Source organism: Mus musculus, chromosome 11 (assembly GCF_000001635.26).
Source record: "Mus musculus strain C57BL/6J chromosome 11, GRCm38.p6 C57BL/6J".
In the NCBI taxonomy this organism is placed as follows: domain Eukaryota; kingdom Metazoa; phylum Chordata; class Mammalia; order Rodentia; family Muridae; genus Mus; species Mus musculus.
The window spans coordinates 57,649,546-57,664,947 of NC_000077.6; the positions used below are offsets into that span (position 1 = coordinate 57,649,546).

General features: G+C 51.5%; 1 protein-coding gene across 4 annotated transcripts in view; it reads left to right on the top strand.

Moving 5' to 3' along the window:
• Nucleotides 1-15,402, top strand: part of Galnt10 (polypeptide N-acetylgalactosaminyltransferase 10) — a 142,073-nt gene that overhangs the window by 4,104 nt on the left and 122,567 nt on the right. The gene's annotated exons all lie outside the window — the stretch shown is intronic.

Below are 15,402 nucleotides of genomic sequence, written 5' to 3' on the forward strand. Positions count from 1 at the left end.
ACCTCTCTGGCCCTTGTCGTCCTCACTTGTGAGCTGCCTGTAGATTCAGAAAGACGAAAATGTCTATCATTGTGGTGCCCACCCACCTGTGGCCAGGGCAGACAATGCTAATCAGGTTTTACTACCAATCCCAGACCTGGCCTCAGTCTGTCGGTCAAGAAGGCTTCTCACATGTGGGGTTGCTGGTATCATTTACTTCCTTTTTGTGGTTTTTGGAGGGGAGGGGGTGTGTGAAATATAGATTTTGTTGCGGCTTTTCCGATTCTGATGCCCCAGGATTCTGTGAGTTTGGAAGTATGTGTCGGAAAGGTCTAGAGTCCAGCCGAAGCCCTGACTAAGGACTCTGTTCCTGTTCCAGCGTCTCTCGGGCAGCTTTGTGTGTGTTAGCTCCGGTGACAGATGACAGATAATGGAACCCGGGGATGGAAAAGCAAAGGCCTATTTAAAAGATAACCATCTAGCTTGCTAATTGTACCTTGTCTACAGCCAGCTCTTATTCGGAAAATGGCATCCAGGATGCCTTTTGTTGCTGTATAAAAGGCAACCTGGGCGTGAAGGAGGCCTTGTTCCTTACAGTGGCGAAGTGCTTTGCACACCTACCTGGTCCTTCGCATCGTCTGTGGAAGCAGAGGGTTTGTATAAGAATCTCGTTTCTCCAGAGAATCGCTGTTCCCATGGGTTCGTGGAGTGGGGACAGGAAGTAGACCCTACAGGTAGCAGTTCCCATGGGTTCCACAGTGGCCTTCCTGCTTGCAGCTGTCCGGAGACTGGGAAGGTAGAGTGCGTTTGTCGAACTACTGAATGTATCAGAGCAGGCAAGGGCTTCAGAGGACCTCTAGGCCAGCCCCCTTCATTTTTGTCTGATGGAAACTGAGGCCCCAGAGAGGGGTGATGGCTGAAAACAAGTTCTCACCGGAGAAATGCAGACCAGAATGCAGCGCTCTGAGGTTCATGCTCCGTTTCGCAGCAGAGGCTTTTCCTCCACAGACTAATATTTGCGCCTTCCCTGCCATTATTTCCCCTGAGAGCCAAGATGATCTCGCTGAGTCCCTGAGGCCAGCAAATAAAATGGATTAAACGTTAGGGCTGTGAAGGGACCTTGCTTGAGACAGAGAGATTCAAAGGTATGTGGTACCTGGCAGTGTTGCTGTCCACAGCAGACAGAACTAACTGGTCCTCAGTGCCCCCTTACGTTCTCTTCTGTATCAATTTCGAATAACAGTGGATTCAGCCTGAAATGCTACAGAGGAAGCTCGCAGGCTCCTCCGGGACCATCTGGTTCTAAGAATTGGTTGATCTGGGTTCTCTTGCTTCTTCTGGCTTTTTCTCTGTTACTTCTGACCTAGACCAAGTCTCTATGGTAGCAGAGCATGATCCTGGCAGAGTCTGTCTCTGGCTGCCTGTGTAGAAGAGAGAAGAAACCATTTTTCTTATGAGCTCTGCCTTCCTGTTCCACTTTAGGGTTGCCACGCCCAGGACCTGTCACAACCACACATCTGCTGGGGTGGGGGGTACTCCTGCCATGTTGGAGATGGGGGAGGGTTAGCCCTCTTAGGTGGGAGAAAGGATAGGTCCTCACAGAAGAATCTGAAAGAAAGAGATGCCCCGGGCAGAAGCTAGCATGTTGTCCCATAGCCTGGTGCATTTCCCCAGGCATTGGGCTCCAGGCATCACCAGGATGCACCTCTTGGATCCCCAGGACTGACCCTCATGTGCAGAATCTGTGGCTGTAAGTTTGTGTTCCCATTAGCCCTGCCCATCTTGGACTGAGATGCAGAGTGTGGCTTTGTTCGTGGCTGGGGAGGCTTGGGCCCAGGTTTTTTGCCAACACTGCGTGGGGGGCCTGGAAGCTGTTGTCCTGGTTCATCCCTCCGGTTCTGCGGCCGCCTTCCTCTCCCCTCACACATGTCCTGAGTGCAGCCCTTCCCCTCCATATACCACCAGCCAGTCCACTACACATTTTCTCTCAAGCTGAGAAAAGAACTTCTCTCTCTCCAGCTTCGACTTTTTTCTGCCTGGCCCTGTTCACTGGAGGAGGCGGAGTGTTCATACTTTGGAAGCTAGCGGATGCTAAACAATCCCGCTTGCTGCTGGTGGTGGGTGTGTGTTTATGCGTGTGTAGCTTTCTCTCCATGTGGCACCCTCTTCTCTCTTATCTTTCCCGTGGTTCCCGTCTGCTGCCCTCTGCTGAGTGCTGATAGGAGACGGAAAGGGAGAAAGCAAGCCCCGGGTTTCTTCTCCTCGCTCTTGAGAGAAAGCTGAGCTTCAAATGCTGGATTTTTCTCCCACCTTCTCAGGAGAGAAGCCACCACCTAAAGCAACATTTGTAAGAACGATTACAATGTTGCGGGGTTGGGGGGGGGTGGCTCAGTAGGTAAGATGGCTGCTCAGCTAGCTTGAGGACCTGGGGATGAGTCTCCAGCACCCACATAGAAAGCCAGCCAGGCAAGGCTGTGTATGCCTGTTGCCTCAATCTTGGGGGCAAAGACAGTTGGATTTCGAGAGCCTGCTGGACAGCTAGGCTAGTCAGAAACAGCCTTCTGACTCTCGAGTGCCCATCTGTGGGCGCTTAGGTATTTGGTGGTAGAGGAAGACACTGCACGTCCTGTTCTAGCTTCTGCGTGGATGGGCATGGGTGCACACACCTGGATGTTCACATACATAATCACACAGATGTGCACATGCGCACGCACACACATGCACGCACGCATGAGTCATGTTTAAACCTTCGTTATTCCATGTCTCTGTATCTGATCAGGGGAAAAGGACCAGTCTCTCAGCTCGTCCCTTCACTCCCTCCTGTCTGAGCAGAGGGGAGAGGCCGTTGCCTTGGGACTAAACCTTTCCAATTGGCCCCTGACATGACCTCCGTGCTCTCAAGACTGTGGCTGGGCAGAGTGCAAGGGCCCAGCTTTGCTGCCCCACAGCCTGATTCAAACCCCCAGGCCTAGGTGGGCCACCTGACATCTGTACCCTAAAATCCCTGGCCCGTGTCACAAGAGTGACACTAATTATCTTGGAACTCCTTTCGAGGATAAACTCGCCACAGGTCACCGAGTACAAAGCCCTGAGCGCAGCGCTTAGCTCAGAATTAGAGCATGACAGCAGTCAGAATGGCCGTGTTTCAGCTCGACCTGGCTTTGGGTAGGGACTGGTTTCATAGCTTCTCTGTGGCTGAGAGGTCGTCACCGGAGGTTAGGGGTGTGGGAGGAAGGTCTGGTCCACACGGAGGCGGCATAGCTTCTGAGCATATCATAGCTAGTTGGTTGGTAGAGTGGTATGAATGATGTCACATGTGCCAACGCTTCTCTTCGCACACAGCTCTCGGACTATTTGGAACTCAAAGCAGTTTTTTGGGTACTGGTGGTGCCAGCCCTCTTCACTTCCTACCTGGGAGGGAACCCGAATATCTTTCTAGAATTCTTTCCTGAGCAGTTGCCTCCAGGAAGTGTGTTTGGCTACGCTAGCCCCAGGCGTTCTCCTGAGCCTCCCTTGCTTGGATGGGGAGACTTCCTGGGTACCCGCTCTTCTTGGCGAGACATCTGTGTTAATCTGTCACACTCTGTGGTCATTTCTGACCCGTGCAGACTACTTCATGAAGTCAGGGATGCACTTCTCCTGTTTGTTCCCACATTACACAATGACCGAAGACTGCCAGACAAGCTGTATGGCTGATTCTTAGTAGCCACTGGTCAGGGCTGGAGGTTTAGCCTCAAGAATGGCTTTCCATGAGCTTTGGGGTACTGAGAACCCCAAGCCTGGGAAGGATGGAGACCTCAAGGGTGTGGCTGAGCTTCATCCCTGGAGCACCCCGCACACACATCTGGGGGACCCACCCCGTCTTGAGCCCACTCCAGCTGCCACAAGAATGCCCCCAGCAGGCCTCTTCTCTGTAGCTTTCCTGTTGGGCAGTGAGGAACAGCTCTCTGCCAGACGCCAGCAGGTCGGGCTCTGAGCCTGTGTCCTGGTCTAGATCCGGTCTGAGTGGTGGTGACCTTTTGCATGTTCTACTTTGGGCTGGGTGCCTCCCACCTGCTGCCTTCCAGGGCGGGGTTGTACCTGTGGGACCAGGACCAGGACAAGGACCAGGAACCAGGAACCCCAGGGGGAAGGCGGTTTTATGGAGAACTCAGCAGCCTTTCCCTGTAGCGACAAGGGCAGAAGGGACCGTGTGGAGCTGTGAACCAGTTCTATCTCATTCTTAGGCCTGGCTGCTCCTATCTTAGGTCCCATGACTGGCCTTTGAAGCATCAAACTCCTTCTCCCCAAATGAGCATGTTACACTATGTCACAACGCCCTGGTGTTAGCTAAAGATGGGGTGACTGAGGTCAGCAAGATGCAGTAACGCATCTGTAGCCACACAATCAAGCAGTGGGGGAAATGGGCTGCTATGTGACTCCAGTCTGTCCCCTCCCTTGGCGTACAGAACAAGTTGGAGGTCACCACTGATAGGGTAAACCCAGTGCTTGTTGCTTCTGGAGTGCCCAGGAGCAGTGCGAGGATGAGGGTCCCAGCTGGACATGGTCCTTTGGCCTCCTGAGAACCTGGGCCTCCGGCTGTGTACTGGTGTGGAGTTGCTGATCAGAACTTATAGGGCTGGGTGGAACAACTGATGGAGGTGGGTATGGCTTCCCATTGCTCAGGCACACTGCTCTCAAGTGAGAACTGTTCCTTCTTGCCTGTTTCTTCCTGTATTGATTGTTGTCAGCTGCTGATAGCAGTGTGTGTGTGTGTGTGTGTGTGTGTGTATTTGTGAAATAGTTTCTAAATTTGGTGCCTAACTTCAGCAAAAAGTTAATGATTCTGGTGCACTGGGGTCTCTAATTTGGATTCCTGGTTATTCTGTTGACAATAAGTTCTAACAGCTGTTTTCCTCAAAAGGTCTTTTTTCATTGTGTCTGGGAGGTAGTGGAGGATGGGTGGGGGTGGGTGTACTTGTGCATATAGGCGTACTGATGTGAGGGCCAGAGGTCAGATGTCAGTCTTTGGGTATTGTCTGCCTTGTTTCTTGTCCCACTGAGACTGAGGCTCACCAGTTAGGTTAGACTGACTGACTAGTGAGCCTCATGACTCCTCTGTCTCTGCCTCCCATTCTATTGTTGGGTTATCACTGTGTTGCCATGGCTGGCTGCTCTCGATCTGTTTTTCTGTCTGTCTGTCTGTCTGTCTGTCTGTCTGTCTGTCTGTCTGTCTCTCACGTTCTTGCTCTCGCTCTAGTTCTGGCTTTTTTCTTTTCCTCTTGCTCCCCCCTCTCCCTCCCCCTCCCCCTCCCCCTCCCCCTCCTCTTCCTCCTCCCCCTCCTTCTGCATGACTTCTAGGCACTGAGTTCTGGTCTTCATGCTTACATGGGGAGCACTTTATAGACTAAGCTAAGCCCCACTCCATTTCTAGTTCCCCAGTTTATATGTATCCTCTAACGGATTCTAAACCATGGTTCCTGGGCTACACTTGGCCCAGGCGTAAGCTGTGGCTTGATCAGGGCTGGCCCTTATGTGGTTAGATGTCACTGTGTTTAAATGTTAGCAGCTGATAAAGCCAGTCAGCATTCTGGCATGGATAAGGAGAGTCTCTTGAGGTCCCACCCACTAGCTGAGGGGCTACTGAGAGTTGGTGGCTGCTAGAGAGGAGGGGCAGTCATTTGTCCTTGAGGGTGTGGCATTGGCAAGTTGTCCATGCTCCAGTGGACACACCCCCGAGAGCAGCACTAATTGGGTTCAGAGGGTTATTTAAAGAGAAGGCGTGGAGGTGGGAGGGAGGGGGAAATGATGTTCAGGGAAGTGAGGGGTGGGCGCTGGAGGGGAAGGTGACCAAATTACATTGTGTACGTGTATGGAACCATCAAAGAACAAACAACGCAACCAAAGGATAAGTTGTTAATTAATTCATCTTTCTAGGTAATTTTCTTATTTTTGGTCTTTTGGGGTAAAATTCTGAAAGCCTGGCAACTAGACCCAGGTATGAGTGTCATCAAAAAGTGTGCTGGGTTCCCTAGCAAGCTGCCCCTCTAGACAAGCCCCCCAGTTCCTTTGTGTTGGGTCCCCTAGCAGCTGCCCCTCGAGACAAGCTCCCAGCTCCCTCCAGATTTCGGAACCCTGCCACTCTCTGTGGTCGGAAACCTGGAACCTCACCCTTCCAGTTATCAGTTTATGGGAGTTTCATGGGAGACCCTTGAAAACTTGGTGACGAGATCCTAGACTGAGAGGGTGAGTTGTGGCAGAGCCTTGTAACTCCCAGACTGTGGTTGTCAAACGAACCACCTAAACTTCCTGCTCTATCTCACCCACATGGGTGTCCCTGCTCTCCCGGTCTCTGAACTCGGCCCCCCTATGTCTAGTGAAGCTCGCTCGTTGCTAGGAGGCTAGAGGCGGTAGTTCTTTCTCAGCTCTTTGAACATGACCTGCCCTGTTTTCTTCTATGCTGGGTGTTAGCCTGCTCCGGTTTTGCGTTCCTATATTGGGGGAGTGGCTGGATCTTGCAGGAAAGTGAAGACAGCTTCCTCAGCAATGGGGGACTCAGGTGTCCCAGAGTCATCTGAGAGTAGAGGACCTGTGTTCAGTCAGATTGGGGTCCCCAGCAGGTACTGGGGGAGGCAATTCAGTTGTATGCAGCCATGTAGGTCTGAGTGCAAGGCCCTTGGATGTAGTGACCACAGTTCAGGGACTTCTTCTCCTGAGGGCTTCTGCCACAGCTGCTCCATGGGGGAGGGGAAACTTCAGCGGGAGCCTTGGCCTGGAGGAGTGGGTCACAGTCTTGGAATGACAGCCTTCCTCATCTTTGTCCCCTGGTTCCTTAGCAGAGACAGTGGTGGTCACTTATTGTGCTAGTCTGCATTTGACACTCAGCGTGACTACCTTTCTTCAGCCCTCTCGTCCCCCGGTGAGGGGGGTTCTGTTTGTTGTCAGTATACAGACTGGACAGTGGGCCGAGGACGCCTAAGTAACTTCCAGGCCTGTGCAGAAATAAGCCACAATGTCTGCTCCTGGCTCCCAGAGTTGTGCTCTTAGCTGTCAAATTTAACTGACCCCAAGGGGAGTCATATCACCTCTCTCTCTCTCTCTGTAAAATGGAAACTGAGTGTCCTGGCTCGTGAACAGTGTCCAGACAGGAGGGAGTGGACGGCTTCCCACCCACGGCTCTTCTTGGTCTCCCCTCAGCACAGTTATCTGACTCTAGCACGGGGGAGTTTTCCTGCCCTCTGGGGCGCAGATCCTGGTCCCTCCTGTCTCCAGCCCAAAGACTGCTGCTCTCCAGCTCTCCTGGCAGCAAGAAAGACAGCTGACAGCTCCTGCCAGGGCCTGAGCCAGGGAACAATGGGGGACATTGAGAAGGCCTCCAGGTGCCAAGCCAGAGGTAATAAAGGGACATTTGATTAGTTTCAACCCAAATTGTCAGGCTCTGCTCTCTTTCTCCAGTGCAGCGGCTAAAGGGCACAAAAAAGGTACAAAGGCTTCCCTCCTTGGGGCTGGTGCCAGTTCCTGACTGGGCAGCCATCTTAAACCTGAAACTCCCAGCCATGGGGAGCTCACCCCACTCCCCCCTCAGCAAGTCCCTCAGTTCTCCACCGTGGCTCAGGGTGACATAGGATCTCTCAGTCTCCCTCCTCTCAGCTTTTCTGCCTCTTCTCAGGTTTTTCCTTTCCTAGAAAGCCTTACCTGGCCATTCTGTCTCTTGGAAGTGTGTGTAGGACCTACTGCCTGCTGCTAACCCCATGCACCTTCAGGCTCGGCAGAAGGAAGTCATGTTTTCAAGCCATTGTAACAGGAGCTTTGGATGGAGGTGGAGGAGGCGGTGGGTAGAGTGGATGGGATCCCAGATCCAACGCACCTTCCCTGGGAGTTCTACTCCCAAACATGGCCGTTGTGTCTGGGGGTAACTTTTCAGTCAAGAGATCCCATCAGCTTGTGGATAGTCTCTTTTCTGTTGCGGCTACTCAAATATGCCATTGTGGAATAAACATGGCTACCTTAGGAGTGAACATGCTGTGTTCTAATAGAACGCATCTTTGCAGAACAGGAAGCATGCTGAGCGGGCAAGGTCTGGTTTGTTGGTCCCTGCTTTGGTCTCTTCCTGATAGAGGAGCCCCCCAGTTGACAGATGGAAGCCTTCAGGAATTGTATGACCTTGGGCTGGCCCCCCAACTGTGCGGTGCCTCTTTTGTAAATTGTGCTCACGGAGAGGATGAGTCTTGAGGGTCTTGCCATTTCTGGACACACAGTGAGGCCCCCAGTTCTCCCCAGTGGGTCTGGCATACCATTGTAGCTGAGCAGAGCCCTGTAGCGCAAATCAAATAACTCCTTCCCGCTGATACCCCAACGGGTGCCTGCCCCACCTTTCTGAGATCATAGCCCCACCCTCCTGTGAGATAATAGCCCAGTCAGTACATACAGTCAGAGAATGTCACAGGCAGAACTCAGAGGCACCTGTGCCTCCTCTAAACCTCTCCAGCAGCCTGCCAAGGCAGCACCCACACTATATACAGCTCTGTTCATCTCTCCCAACTCAACACTCTAGCCATAGTGGATGCCTTAACACACCAGACATGTGTCTCCCTCATGACCCTGGATGCAGAATGCTTTTCCCAAAGACTGGTGCATGACTGGGTCATGATCTTCGAGGTCTCAGCTCCAGTGTTGTCACCTCAGAGAGACCACTCCCCCTCTCATCTCTCTACCATGTCTCAAACTGAATTGACCATACTACAATTCAGTTGACTAGCATGGCCTCATTTGTCATTTCCTGGTTCATGGTTCTGTCAAGCACCAGGGGGGTAGGTACCTTGCATGCCTTATTTACTGCTGCATACACGGTGTAGCACATAGTAGGTGCTCAGACTGTTTGCTGAATGAGTGAATGGATGGTGCATATGCTTGTCTCGAACACTCTAGAGGCAGGTGCATGACTGCTGAGCCTTCCTTTCTACTCTCCTTGCACATCTCATGTGGACGTTCTGGGACCCTGGTGCTGGGAGGGCACTGCACACTTTTCTCTGGGACCCTGGTGCTGGGAGGATGCTGCACACTTTCCTCTGAAAGGAAGAGGGAAGAGACAGCCTTCCTTCTTCCCTGGTGAGTTGCGAGAGTGTGAGCTCAGAGTAGCAGCCAAAGATTGTTGGCAGAGCTTGGAGGAGCCCTAGCAGGACTCCACTTCTCTCCCCCAAGCTGTTTCCATCCTCAACCGCAGGGGTTGCTTGGTGGTACCCTTGCCTGAGGAGAGTTTTATGCATTCCCTTCAGACGATCTTGGCAATTTGAGATGCGTTCTTGGGGCTGGTAATTTTTCCTGTGGTTCTTGGGTTTGCTTCTTGATAGCAGGAGAAGGTGTTTGCTGCAGGCAGAACTAAGTACCCCCTCGGTCTGTGGTCTATGGTGGGTCTCTGAGGAGAAGGGCGCCTGGCCAGGCCCTGGCTTTTCCTAGGCTCACTGACACATGGATTTGAATGGGGGTGGGCTTGGGGTTTAACATATCTCTCAAGTCATGCACTAAACTCCTAAGCACCAGTACCTCAGAATACGGCCCTACATGGAGGAAGGGCGGTAACTGGATGAGGTCATGCTGGAGTGGGTACATCCTTCATCCTCCATGACTGTTGGGGCTCTGGTGAAGAGACACAAAGGAAAGAGAGCCCTGGGAACCTAGAGGTACCATAAGCCAGAAACACGTGGCATGCCCAGAGCCGTGGGTAATAGTCTTAGCCTCTTCCTGCTACTTCTGCTCCATTTTAGTTTATGGGAAAGGTTCTCTCCTGAGAGAACATGACGTGTCACGCTGCACACATGTGTTCTTTAACTAAAGCCATGCTCTTGATTAGGATCAATAACTCTCTCCATCCCTCCTCCTCCTCCTTCTCCTTCTTCTCCTCCTCCCTTCCGCACCATTTTGTTTTGTCCCAAGTTCCTACGTTGACTGCAACAACAACAACAAAAAATTTCGTTCTGAGTCCTCACTAAATTGATCTGGAGGATTACTGTGTGCTAGATACAAAAGCCACCCCCACCCCCACCACCTCCTTCAGCTCTCCCAGCCTAAAGAAAAACACAGGCAGGTTCTGGGTGCTGCCTGGGAGACCAGCATCACACTGTGGGGTTCTAGGAGACAGCACTGGTCAAGGTCAGAAAGAACTTCTGTAGAGAGATGATTTTTACATAAGCCAAGACCATAGTAGTGTGTGCCTAGTAGGACTGCATCTCCCAGGTAGCAGAAAGAGTACCTTCTCCCAGCAGCAGTGGGGAAAGCAGTAGTACCCGAAACTGCATGTGTCTGGAGAGGTTGGATCTTAGGCTCTGACTGCTGGCCTGGGAGACTGGGAAGCTACAGGATGGTTAAGTCATAGGATGACAGGATATGAGCCATGGCTATACAAGAAGAAACTGAGGCAGAGACCAGCCGCTGAGGTGGAGGGAGAGTAAATCCTTTCATTCATCTTGCTGTGTCCAGATGACAGTGCTACAGCCACAGCACTTGTCGCTCGAAGTCTCTGAGTTCCAGATGTTGGTGACACTGACTGTTGCTAGCTGTTTTGCCAGATGTGCTGATGTCTCTGCTATGAAGAGACACCATGGCCAAGGCAACTCTTAAAAAGGGCAACATTCAATTGAGGCTGGCTTACAGGTTCAAAGGTTCAGTCCATTATCATCAAGGTTAGAAGCATGGCAGTGTCCAGGCAGGCATGGTGCAGAAGAAGGAGCTGAGAGTTATAGATCACTGCCTCCCAGGCAGTTAGAAGGAGGGTCTCAAAGCCCATCCCCACAGTGATGCACTTCCTCCAACAAGGCCACACCCACTCCAAGGCCACACCTAATACTGGGCCAAGCATATTCAAAGCACCACAGTGGGGGAGGGGGCGGCATTGTGGGATGAGAGATTCGGTGCAGTATGGAATACTCAAGATAGTCGCTGGCGCTTGAGAAGTAAAAGCAGATGTGGGACTGAGAGACACTGGCATGTAGGCAGAGCTAGACTGGTGATTTAGAAAGATCTGTCTACTAGTTTCTGGAGCAGAAGAGTGCCCAGTCATGATACCATGTGGCAAGATTGCTTTCCAAGCATTTGGTAGTCCAGAAGCTGAATCATGGAGTTCGTTCTCTCTCTCTCTCCTTCTCCCCCCCCACCCCCGCCCCTCCACTGAGGCCAGGTGAGGCCAGACCTGATGGCTCTGTAATGGAGCCGCTGTACAAGCTGGTTTGTGCCTCATTCAGCATGTCAGTCACCCCATCAGCTTCTGACTCAGTACTGGATGTGCCCCAGGCTGCCTCTCTCTGCTAAGCACTCAACATTCCAAGAGGAAAGGATGGCTTTCCCTGTCCTTGAGGACAGCTACAGTGCTGGACAGGTCATGCCAGGGCAGAACGCCTGCTGAGCTCCTGGAGGAAGCAGAGTTAAGGATGCAGGCAGCCCCAGACTGCCTTCCTTCTCAGTGGCTCCTCCCTCCTCCGGATCCCTCCCCACATCAGTCTTACAGCCTGTGGCTGTGATAAAATCTCTTGACTAGGAGCTGGTGAGATGGCTCAGCAGTGAAGAGCACTAGCTGCTCTTCCAAAGGACCCAGTCCCTCGTAGCAGAGAACTTGAAGTAGCTAGCTAGCCCCATTACACGTCCAATCAAGAGCAGAGAGATTGGATTCACGCATGCTCAGTGCTCAACTTGTTTTCCTTACTCTTAGGTAGTGCAAGGCCCAAAGTCAGGGAATGGGTCGGTTCTTCCCACATCAATGAATATAATATAGGCAGTCCCACACAGACATGCCCACAGGCCAGCCCCATCTACACAGTTTCTTACTCAAAATTCTTTCCCTAGATAAATTTAGACTGTGTCGACAGTTGAAACTAACCACCACACTGCCTTAACCCTAGGCTTTTACATCCTTGTTTTTGTTGTCTAAGCGGCTTTTACTCCACTTTATTTCAGTGTATGGAATGGATGTTTTGCTCATAGGTGTGCCTGGGCACCAAGTGCAAGCCTGGTTCCTGTGGAGCCCAGAAGAGGGAGTCAGATGTAGTGGACCTGGAATTACAGACAGTTGTGAGCGGTCACGTGCCTGCTAGGGATTGAACCTAGAATCCCATTAGAAGAGTAACACGTGGGCTTGACCACTGAGCCATCTCTCCGGCCCAAAGGAGCTCCCCAGCCTCCTAGGTGCTGGGATGGCTGTGCCTGGTCTGAGCCTAGGCTTACGGCCACAGGTTTGACTGGGTTTGAGCCCCAGTCTGGCACGTGTGTGTGAGCTGGTTTACACGCTTTAATCTCTCTGTTTTCTCACTTTAAGCTGGGCGTGAAAGGCTTGGGGGTGGGGGAGAGTGCTGCTCAGTGGTGGGCATCTATCTGCCTTGTGTGCTTGGGGTCCTGGGTTCCGTTCCCAGCACCACGGAAAAAGTAAAAGAAATAAAATAACGGGAAGTAAAGGAGCCGCGATCACAGAACCTGCTTCCTGGGCTTCTCGTCAGGATTGGAGTACGTGTGTGTAGTTTAGCATTTAAGTGCTTGTGTGCAGATCAGAAGACCGTTTTGTGGAGTCGGTTTCCCCTGATATCTTGCATGGCAAGGGTTTGCGCCTGCTCAGTAGTCATCTCACCAGCCAGTTATCAGTCTTAAATGAGTCTGTCTGTCTGTCTGTCTGTCCGTCTATCTGTCTCTGGCTTTTAGTGACAGATACCATTGTTACTCCAGGCCTGCCCTGACCCAGAGCTGCTGAAATTATTGTCCTGGGAAGCACCTCCCATCCAGGGCTGAGGTGGAGGGCCACCCACTGGACTCCTGACTGTATCGGAGAGGGCACTTCCATGGCAAAGGAGTACCTGCCGTGGCTCTGTTCCTGGAGTGTGCTGGAGCTCTTCCTGCCACAGTGCTAGAGAAGGCAGCTCTGGCAAAGTGTCTCAGAGCGGGCATTGCACTAGGAAGCCACTCAGGGAACAGGTGCCAGGGAAGCTGCTGGCATCAGATGCTGCTGGTGGAGAAGTGGGCAATGGGAGATCCAGACCTGGAGACCTGCCTATGGCAAGAGCCTGGTGCCAGGGGCACTACCTCCCCTTGCTGCCTGCCTAGCTAGCATGTCAGGGCGACATGGCAACCCCTTCTTGTGCATTGTGCTGCTGCTCAGCCCCTTTTAGGGGTCACAGCATACATATTACTATGAAGGGAAACAGGTTTAAAGGTACAGAGACTTTTTATGCCTGACAGGCAGTGACAGTGTCTTTGGAGCCTAAAAGTAACAAACTTATAAGTGACTGTCATGGTTTGGCCTGGTATTAATAAAATACTTCAGGTGAGTGATTTAAATACTAAATGTTTACTTCTCAGGGGTATGGAAACTGGAAGTCTGAGCTCAGGGTGCCAGTGGGGTCTTTTCCTGGTAAGAGTTCTTCCTTGTTTACAGATGGTTGGGCACTTGTGTCCTACAGCTTAAGAGTCTCAGAGTCTGTCCTTAAAAAGGGGGACCTGCCCTTGTAACCTGTGTCCTGATTTCCTCCTGAAGCCCCACCTCCAGATACCATCAAAGTGGCCGCTAGAATTTAAACACAGACCTGGAGAAGCGTTCAGTGTGTAGCCCTGGCACCGGTGCCATCTGTTTGGGGGCATCTGTGGGATGCCTGCATTGTACTACATGACTGCCTTGCCGGATCCGGCGGAGGCTCCTGTGATCAAATGCTTTTATTTTTCCCTGTGACAAAAAGCAGAGACGCACTGGGGGAGGAATAAAGACTGAATAAGGCCGTGTCTATTCAGGTCAGACTCTGTCACTAAACAAGTTAATTTAAGAAGTTATTAAAAATGCATCTTGGATTTGGGAATTGAAGCTAACGGCTGGTTGACCCGTCTTATTTCCATTACTTTGCTTCTGGTTTGTAAATTATGCTGTGCCTCTCCTGAGGATTCTTCAGCTGCTTCCTGCTCTAGAATAGAGACTTGAACTCTGCCCCCGGTCCCCTCCTCCCCATGCAGTTCTCCCCACGTCTGTCCTCACCAAGTGCAAGACCTCTTCTTCTCACAGCAGGCCGTGCTTTCTCGGTGCTTGGACACGCATGTGCACACACACGCATACGCCAAGAACATGCATGTACCCAATATACTATGTGTACACACCACATGCGCCAAACACTTACGGGCCACACACGCATACACCAGAGATGCACACACATGCCAAACACACACCAACACATATACATGTATACATACACTGCTCATGCACTACACACACATACACACAGACCAGACATGCACGCCTGCGCACACTCACAACACACAAGTTTGCACGCACCGGAAGCATTCCCACACATCCAGTTCGCTGTGCTGATGCTGTGGTCCCTTTCCGATCTCAGCTCGGGCATCTTTTCCTCTGAGGTGGGACTTCCCTGGCCCACAGCCCACTTATGGATCTTCTCCCTTTAAAGCTCCATGTCTTAGTTTATACAGTCTTAAACTCAGGTTGTTTGACGAGTCCCTCTTGCTGTTAACTATAAATCCGCAAGGACAGTAGCTGTGTCTGCTTCCCCACCGTTTTATCCCTCCTGTTTTACACAGTGCCTGCCCCGGGTCAGACCTTATGAGTGAGAAAAGCAATGAATAAAGTTGGGTGCTCTCCTGGACCAGAATTAAAATAAGGAAGCCTAGCTGAGCATAGTGTCAAGGGGTGGCATCGTGGGCTCATAATCTCAGCTCTCAGAGGGGGGTAGAAGGAAGATCAGGAGTTCAAGGTCATCCTTTGCTACATTACAATTTCAGGGCCAGTCTGAGCTACATGAGACCCCTGACTAGAAGAAATAACAGGTGTAAAGAATGTTATGGAGAAACGGGCAACTTTTGGGTGTGGGCTGTAGTTAGACAGCAGTGTTGTGATCACGTGGATGTCTTTATTCTTAGGAGACACCAATGAAAAATAATGTTATTTCAATTTTCAAACGGGTCAGAAAAAACAGTTGGAGACAGAGAAAGGTGGGAGGAGAAATGGGTGTGAGGGTGGTAGTCAGATTGCAGAGAAAGTGACAGAAGCTGTTTCCCCTGCCAGGGTCTTTTTCTTCAAGTTTAAAATTTATACTAGAGAATTGCATAACTCCGAGAGCAAGCAGGGTACAACAGCGTGCACCCATAGCAATCCCAGCCCTGCAAAGGCTCAGACAGGATTGCCACCGTGAGTTTAGCCTATCTTGTGAGAAGTCCTGGCTTCCATTCCAAGCACCACACAAACGGAACATGGTGGTACAGTCCTGCCCGGAGCTCAGGAGGTGGAGGCAGGAGGATCAGGAATTCATGGTCATCAGAAAACAAAAAGTAATAAAATATAAAATCCCACCGTGCGTAGAAGTGAGTGAATGAAAGAGAAAGGAGGAGCTGGGAGGAGGAAGAGAAGTCTTAAGTTCAGAGGCGGAGGCAGGAAACTGCGGAGACAGGCACCTGCCAGCAGGCACTGTG